Source organism: Physeter macrocephalus, chromosome 21 (assembly GCF_002837175.3).
Source record: "Physeter macrocephalus isolate SW-GA chromosome 21, ASM283717v5, whole genome shotgun sequence".
Taxonomy (NCBI): Eukaryota; Metazoa; Chordata; class Mammalia; order Artiodactyla; family Physeteridae; genus Physeter; species Physeter macrocephalus.
The window spans coordinates 22,016,547-22,025,905 of record NC_041234.1 but is presented as its reverse complement, the minus strand read 5'-3'; positions in this window follow the sequence as shown (position 1 = coordinate 22,025,905).

Genomic DNA, 9,359 nt, shown 5'->3' with positions numbered 1-9,359 from the left:
GGGATGAATTGGGAGATTGGGATTGACATGTATACACTAATATGTATAAAATAGATAACTAATAAGAACCTGCTGTATTAAAAAAATAAATAAAATAAAATTCAAAAAGAAAATTCCTGCCTACATAGAGCCTACATTCTAGCAGAATGTAGACTGAAAAAGTGGGATAAAGTAACAACTTTCATGATCAGGTGCTTGCTGCCCGCCAGGCACTGTGCTTGGCACTTAGCTGTATGTTAATTCATCTAATCCTCACAAGAGGCTCCAATGGAAACCCAGCTTATATTCACACAGCTGGTAAATAGCCAAGCTGAGATTTAAACCCAGGGTCTTGCTGAGTCCAAAGTCTGTGTTCTTAATGGCCATGCTACACCATCTCCCTCATGCTAATAATTTTCTAAAACTGCAAAGGAGCCTAGGATAAAAGTGTCCATGTAAGTCTCAGGTCAAAATAGGGATCTGGATAGGAAAAAGCACCAACGTCTGAGAAGCACCTACCACTTATAAAGAATTTTCATTTACCCTACCCCAACCATCCCATGAGGTTTGGAATTTTCTTTTCTTTGCAGATAAGAAAATGGAGATGAAGGAAATTTCAGGGAATTATCCAATATCTGACTTGAACCTTCCACAGATCTGTCCAGATGTGGAGACCTGGGCATAAGCACAGCCATCAGAAGACACAGAGGTCAGCTCACAATCAGTCAGAGAAGCCTATCTGGCAGAATACAATTCTTCTTCTTCTACCATACAGAAATCAAGGGTCATGGCTCATAAAACTCTAGCAACTGCTCCCACAGGCCAACACTAAAAGAGTAATGAGAATGATAGGAGCATGTTAAAGAAATATTTCTACCTGCCATTGATTTGTATTTCTCTCTTCTTCAAAATAGTTTTTTACTACCTAATCCAGGCTTGGGCCCTCCCTCAGCCAGAATCACTACAATCTGTGTTGTGGGAAGGAAAAGGCTCTCCCATTATAAAATAATGTTTTCTACCTTGATGTTCCTGTAATAAATAATTTCACCATTACACCAAATGGTGCCCTTCTTCAAGACTCTGAGCTCCTGGAGAGCAGGGACCAGATAGCATCCATCTTCATGTCTCCAATAACCAGGTCAATGCGTGGCATATAGTAAGTGCTCAAAATTTTTTTTATCCAATTTGATTAAATCTTATTTAGCTCCAACATGTCCTGAGCAGATTTTAAGGTCATTTATGACTTCAAAGGTCTAGGGGTAGATGGCAATGATTTAATAAAATGTCTTTGGCATGTTTGTGGTTAAGCAGTATTAAAAACAAAAAACAACAAAATAAACAACAAAAAACATAAATGTAGGTTTCTGAATACTCTAAACTCAGTGTAAATATTAAAAGGGCCTACTTTTAATAAAAATCTTTTTAAGAAAAGTTTTAGGTTTATAGAAAAATTGCATAGATAGTACAGAGAGTTCCCACATACCCTACATGCAGTTTCCACTATGATTAACATCTTACATTAGTGTGGTACATTTGTCATAATTAATGAACCAACGCTGACATATTATTATTAACTAAAGTCCATACTTTATTCAGATTTCCTTAATTTTTATCTCCTGTCCTTTTTCTGTTGCAGGATCCCACATTACATTTAGTTGTCATGTCTCCTTAGGCTCCTCTTGGCTGCGACAGTTTCTCAGACTTTCCTTGTTTTTGACAGTTTTGAGGAGTACTGGTCAGGTATTTTATAGATTTCCCCTCTGTTGGAATTTTTCTGGTGTTTTTGTCATGATTAGCCTGGGGTTATGTGTTTTTGGAAGGAAGATTGCCATTCTCATTATATCCAGTTTACATACTATCAACATGACTTATCACTGTTGATGTTGAGCTTGATCACCTAACTGAGGTAGTGTTTGTCAGGTTTCTCCGTTGCAAAATAACTCTTTCTTCCCAAGGGGCTTATTTTTATTTATTTTATGCAGTATGTTTTATATACAGTAAAATGAGTGCGCCCATTTAAAGTGTACAGTTTGACAAGGATTGATGAACCACAGCGGTGGTTTTCAACCAGAGGTGATTTTGTCACCCAGAAGACATTTGACGATGTCCAGAGACATTTTTGGTGGTTTCATCTCAGGTAAGGGGAGGTGTTACTGGCATCTAGTGGGTGAAGGCCAGGGACACTGCTAGATATTCTATAATGCACAAGTCAGCCCTCCTCAAGAAAGAATTATACAGCCCAAAATGTCAGTAGCAACAAGGCTGAGAAACCCTGATATACACTCATGTAACCACTGTTCCCAACTTAGACCGGGCAGCACCCCAAAAATCTCTTGTGCTTCTTTGCAGTCAATCCCCCAATACCTGTCCCTGGAAAGCGCTATTCTGTTTTTCTACCATTGAGTAGTTTTGCTTGTTCTTGAACATCACATAGATGGAATAATACTTTCTTTCTCTTTTTGTCTCTGGCTTCTCTCACTCAGCATAATGTTGAGATTCATCCATGTTGTTTTATGTATCAGTAGTTTGTTTCTTTTTATTGAACAGTACTGCATTGTATGGCTATACTGTACTTTATTAATGGGCATTTGGGTTGGTTCCAGTTTGGGGATTTTAGGAGTAAAAGGAAAACTGTTTAGAAGTCTTTGTGTGGACAGATGTTTTTAGTTCTTTTGGATGAATACCTAGGAATGGAATTGCTAGGTCATATGGTAAGTATACATTTAACTCAAAGGGCTTATGTTTTTAAAGTAAGAAAGACAAAATAAATCTTTCTTTATCTTATTTTGGACTATATGGATTCTCTCACTACTTCTACTTTCTCATCTCAGCTAGGAAATAAGTTTTGAATTAAATAAGAAAGTGATGTCAGGGACATCCTCTTCTACTTTTTCCATCCCCAGGCAGAATTCCTTGGAATAGGTGATCAGACTTCATCAATTCCCTTCTCACTTGCACTTTGCCAAGCAAAAGTTGATGTCTCTTAAGATCAGAACCAGAAACAGCTGTGTCTCTGGTTCTTTGGGTAATGTGTGTTTGATTTTTTTTTTTTTTTTGAGAAGATGTTTATAGAAAATGGCCTGCGGTATTGGCAGTTGTGAGAACAGATCTAACTTCTGCTTGGAACTGCTATAAATTTTTAAAACAAACCAAACCCTAACATCACAATATGGCTATGTAAGGTACCTCCAAGCCAAATCCATTAGATTGGGAATGAAATATTTATTATGATCTGAATGAGACAACGACAAAGAAAGGACTTTAGATTTTCCTTAAAGTTGTACTATCAAAACTTTGAACGTTTATTTTCCTACAGTGAGTTGGGGGATTTAATCTTTGATTTAAATAAAGGCTCAACATGATCATTAAGGAAGAAAAAGTTTGCAGAATAAAGAAAAAGGAAATCTTTTCAAGGTCAAAAGTAAAGACTTGTTTTGCTAATAAGCATTCCTAACCCATGTCTGAGGTAGAGAAAGCTATTTCTTAGGCTTAAAAATTGTCTATAATACACACTATCAAATGATCCTCCCCCTTAGAAACTAGTAAGTGATAGCCCCCAAATTTTAGAAATTCATATCCAAAGACAAAATTTTAAAAGCGCCTTGGTAAAATTTTTACTTTTCTCAAAAAATTAAATAGTTTAAATAGGGACAATAAAGAACTCAGTGTAATGAAAGGAACAAAGATCTAGAAGGTGAGAGACCTAAACTCTAGTCTTGCCTCTGTCGCAGACAATGGAAAATATACTAGATGATCCCTAAGGTTGATTTCAGCTCTAACCTTTTATGAATTCCATTGTCTGATTTTCAATACACACATAAATAATAGACTACATGTATTTGTATAAGCAACCTTTTCATCCGAGTGTTTTAACTCCCTTCAAAATAATCCTGGAGATGGGGGGTGGGGGACCTCTGATTAGAAGCATTTGTTAAATTCTTTTCTTGTGTGGAGTTACTATCTTCCTTACAAGAATTAGAATACTAAAATGTCTTCATCAATTTTTTTCAGTTACAATCTGATGAAAATTTAGCATTACCTTTTACATCTTTATTTTTGGGTAGATTTATGTCTCCTTGTTGTAAGGTTAAGCATTCATATGACACTTTGATGTTTACTAAGTGGTTAAATATCATATGCAAGTTAATTCTCATGGGAGATATTTTAAAGGCTGTCTGGCTTATTTAAATGGAAAGAAATTGCTTTGGGAAGAAAGTATGTACAAATGGAGTTAACTTTGAAGGGAATATATGCCACCTTAATCTGAAACCATCATGAGAAGCTGAGAGGGGTACAACTGTTGTCAGAGTGCATGGCTTCTGTTCCTAAGGGTATAATAAGGTCACCTCTTGGGTGTTTCCCTTTCATATAGTCAGGATTACCAGTTTGACAACTTTTCCATGCATCACATTACTCTTTTTATATCTGAGTTTTCAGTATTTGACACCTCCTTTCCCACACAATAGCCCTCAGTGAGGTACATCCCTTATTCAGGTGATCATCTCAAGGTCATAAAATAATCTGCTTTTCAACTGGGGAAAAACCTATTAAAGTGGACAGTTCTGATGTTAGCCTAATAGTATGAACCATAGTAACTCTCTTGGTGTGAAGATTTTTTTTTTAAGACCCCTAATTCACCTGAGGGACAAGTATAAATATACAGTAAGGTCATCTGCAAATTATATTCGCCACGAAAATAGAACCTTGACTTCTTTGACTTAAGTGATTAAAATATCAGATTTGAATATCACAGTGGCTTATCTTTCTGCATTTTAATTTGCATGGTTTACAAACAAAAGCCACTATCCTTTTCAGTTAAAGAAAATCCAAATATAATGGCTGCAAGCCTATGTGAATGAACCATAGTCTGAAAACCATGATGTTCAGAATGAGTAGAGATAATTATATTGTTAAAATGACCAAAAAAAAAAATTGCCCTGCCATTGCCATAAAGGTAACCTTATCACCTGAGTCCAGAAGTAAAATTTACCCACAGGGCTTCTTTCTGATATAACAGTGCTGATCGTGATGCCATGAAGTGTCAGGACATCGTGTCCATGAATGCATAGAGTCATAGGCTCACCACCAAAAGGGAATTTCTACCACAAGAAGAATTTACACTTTTTAGATTAGATTGTTTTCTCAGCTGAAAGAAGAAATGGTTTCTTTGGACAAAATGTTTAAATGAACAAATATAGACAATTATTTTTACCTTGCAATAATCATCAGATCTCTGTAACCCACTTTGAATAATAGTGTGTTTCCACGAGAGACGAATTGCTAGTAAGAAATTGACCTTTACGGAGACAAGGCTAGAACTCCTACCAGGCATCATATTAGAGAATTAGGCTGTTTCTACAGATTTACAATTACATCTTTGGGGAAGGAATTAGCTTGCTGAGGTGGGAATGTGTTGGATCCTAGATAGCAAGATGTTTATTTCTACCTTTCTTTTTTTTTTTTTTTTTTTTGTGGTACGCGGGCCTCACACTGTTGTGGCCTCTCCCGTTGCGGAGCACAGGCTCCGGACGCGCAGGCACAGCGGCCATGGCTCACGGGCCCAGCCGCTCCGCGGCACGTGGGATCCTCCCAGACACGGGGGCGAACCCGGTTCCCCTGCATCGGCAGGCGGACGCGCAACCACTGCGCCACCAGGGAAGCCCTATTTCTACCTTTCTGAGAGGCATCTTCCAGAGGAAACAGGTTGAGATAGACTCCTGTCCTCTCTTCTCATAGACTTGGCTCTCACCTTGCATGTGGACTCCCCCTCTTGCTGAGGGACTCCCCCTCTTTCCTCAGCAGCAGGAGTGCCCTGCCCAGCTCTGCCGGGCTTCCTCGTGGTCTCCTTGCTATCAGCAGAACTGCCTTCCATGCCAGTCATGCTAGCTCATCTTCTTTGTCTCAGTTTCTCCATGGTTCAGTATCCAAGCCCCCATCTTACACCTTCCTCTTTTGCTATCTATGCAACATACATTGAAATATTTTGCCAAAAGTCCATATCACTGTTGGCATAAAAGTTTGGAACCATCTCCATTTCCCAGTGCTCCACATCTAAAAGATCCCTATTCTTTCCCCAATCTTCCCCCAAAGAAGATTGGTCGATCTTGATACGAGTTGGACATTTTAGAACAAATCATTTGTGTTGGCTATGGTCTGATTACTGTGCCCTGGGTTTTTGAAGAGAGCCAATCCAGGGACCGCTTGGCTATTTGTCCTGCCTTGGGTTTCAGGGTGAGGTTTTTGTGCACATTAAAAAAAATGATACAAATTGATCATTTTAAAAGGAGATAATAAAACTAAAATTCCTCCTATCACTCCCGCAGAGATACCCAATGGTTGGAGAATATTGGTTATCCCTAAAGACTTTTTTCTATGGGATATACTAGTCTAAGATGTATGCTTCGCCTGCCTTGATTTTAAAAGGTATTTGTGAACATGTCAAATTCTAGGAAATGGTCTCTTGGTGTTTATTTTTGTTAACTCCCACAACCCCTCAGTTCTGCTAGTTTATTAAAAGAGATAAATTTACCTACACATTCCTTTCACAAAGAAGTTTACACCTCAGAAAATATAGTATTGTAATTTATGGTAACATTAAGTCCTTTCTATCTCTTCGTAGCAAAGCTTCACTCACACTTGGGTCTCTTCTTACGAGTTGCATATTGCATTACCAATATCCTAGACTGAAATGAAAATGCAAAAGGAATGGGAAACATGAGAAACTCTGAACACAGACACATTTCATACACAGGCCCGGCAGAACACCTATGTCTTATGCCAGATCCCACACAGACCACCCTGAGTGTGAATGATTACAGCGGAAAGAGACACAAGGATAAACATCAATAGTAAGACTCAAACCTCAATTTAGTCTTAGATTCATCAAAGACCAGAGCTCTGATTCCTGCGTGTATTTCCCCTCCCCCTTCCTACATGTCCAGGGCTTCCACACTCTCTCTCTCAGCCTGTCTGTCCTTCTTACTACCTCACCAGTGTGGCTCGAAACCCAGGCTCCCCACTGCCCACCCACAATGAAGATGGGCAACGTGGCATCAGGCCCTGTGGCTGTGCTGGCAGAGGGTAAGGTAGTGGTGAAGTCATCAACATTAGAAACAAGATATCTGCGGCAAAGCCTGCTAGCTACCCATGCCAATATCCATTCTCCCCTTTCTCCTTAGGAACAGGAGTCTAATTTTTAGCTGGGCACGTTGCCACCTGAAATAAACAACTGTATTTTTCAGCATTCTTAGCAACTAAGTATGGTCTCTCACTGTAAAAGCCATAGTCCTTCCAAAGGCTTTCAAATTGCAAGTTGTGAGTAAGATGTAACCAAAGAACTCTACACAGAATTATTTGTGGAAGGGCTGGGATTGCTGCTTATAATGGAACTGACTTGGTTGAGGGTTTCTTTCTGCTTACCCTCCTGCTGACGGTGTAAAATATGAACATGATATCCGGGGCTCCAGCCATCTACCTTGTGCCACGGAGTATCCTTAAAGGAATGATGCTGAAGTTATGGAAGCATCCATTTCTGAGCCCGGAGCCTGATGGCACACCATGGGGTCACAGTAGCATCCCTGGACACCTTGTCTTTATATTCCCTTTATGCAGAGAGAAACGATTCTAAGTCCTTGTAATTTCAGAGTTTTCTGTTATACTGATATCTGAGGAAAGAGTGTTCCAGAAGAGAGGACAGTAAGAGCAAGGGCCCCAAGGCTGGAGCGCATCTTGCAAGTTTAAGGAGAATCGAAGTGGCTGGTGTGGCTGGAACAGAGTGAACAAGGGGGAGAGTGGAAGGTGAGATCAGAGTGGTACTGGAAGCTACTCCATGTAGTCTTAAAGGCCCTTGGAAGGACCCTGCCGATTACGCGGACAGATGCTAGGAGTTATTGCAGAGTTTGGATCAGAGAAGTAACATGGTAGGACCTCTGTTTCAACAATATCCATCTGGTTATTGTACATAGAAATGTGTAGAGGCAGAGAAACCTGTTAAGAAGTTATGAAATAATCCAGGTGGGATATCATGGTGGCTTGAACCAGCACAGTATCAGTACAGGTGGTGAGAAGTGGTTAGATATCTGGTATTTTATGAAGACAGAGCCAACAAGATTTCCTGATATGAGAGAAAGAGAAAAGTCAAGAGTATCTCCAGAGTTTGGGGCCTCAGCAACTGGAAGGGTGGAGTTGCCATCAACTTCAGGAGGAAGGTTGTAGCTAGACCCGGCTCACTGGCAAGGTAACTAAAATCATCCTCCCCCTAAAATCTGCTCCTTTGCTTCTGGTGCTTAGCTCACAAACTCAAAGAAGACCTACTCGATGACTCCAGGAAGAGTCCCAGAGGTCACCCTGATTCCTCCCTCTCCCTCCGTAACATCCCATCATGTCCTCTGATTTCCACTTCCTAGACATTCCATTTATCCATCCACTTCTCTCATCCATTGCCATCAGTTTATTCAAGGCCACCATCATCGCTCATCTGCGTTTTCACAAGAGCCTCTGAACTGGCGATGAGTCCACTGCAGATTGCGTCATTCACTGCACTGCACTTGAAAGCACCAATCCCTCCGATGGCCACCGTTTCTTGTCCTTGGATACAGCCCAAAGTGCTAAGTGTATTTTTCTTTAACTTTCTGTTTTAAAATAATTTCTGACTCACAGAAAAGTTGGAAGAATAGTACAAAAACTTTCCATATACCCCTCACCCAGATATACCATTTTACTACTCTCTCTATATATAGAGAGAGAGCTATAGTAGTAATATATATATATATATATCATTTGAGAATACATTGTAAACATAATACTATTTTACCCCTAAATACTTCAGTGTACAGTTTCCTAGGAATGAGAACAATCACTTATATAACTGCAACACAATTATTATAACCAGAAAATTTACATTGTTACAATACAATTATGTAATATACAGACTTCAGATTTTTTCCAGTTGAACAAACTGTGTCCTTTATAGCAAAAGAGATACAGATATAACTGAATGAAGCATTGCTTCCATGCAGGCTTCCTCCTGCATGTTCCCAGAGCCCTGCATAACTCCATTATGTCTTTCATGGTGTTGCTAGATTGTTTGTCTATGTTTGGTTTTCCCTGCTAGACTGGAGATTCCTGGAACCACATCTGAGCTCTTGCATTTGATTCCAGTACACCTTAACACAGAAGGAAAGAAGGAGGGAGGGAGGAAGGAAGAGATTGGGCCTTTTGTCTTAGAACATTGTTCCTTCTGAGTTTGTGTTGAGCAGGTGCAGAGCATTTTGGAGCCTCTCTCCCAGCCACCCCTCCCCTCACACCCCACTTCCTGTTTATTCTGCCTTCCAGCATCGCACTGGGGAGGGGTGGGGCTGGGAACCATTCCAGTTGCTTTA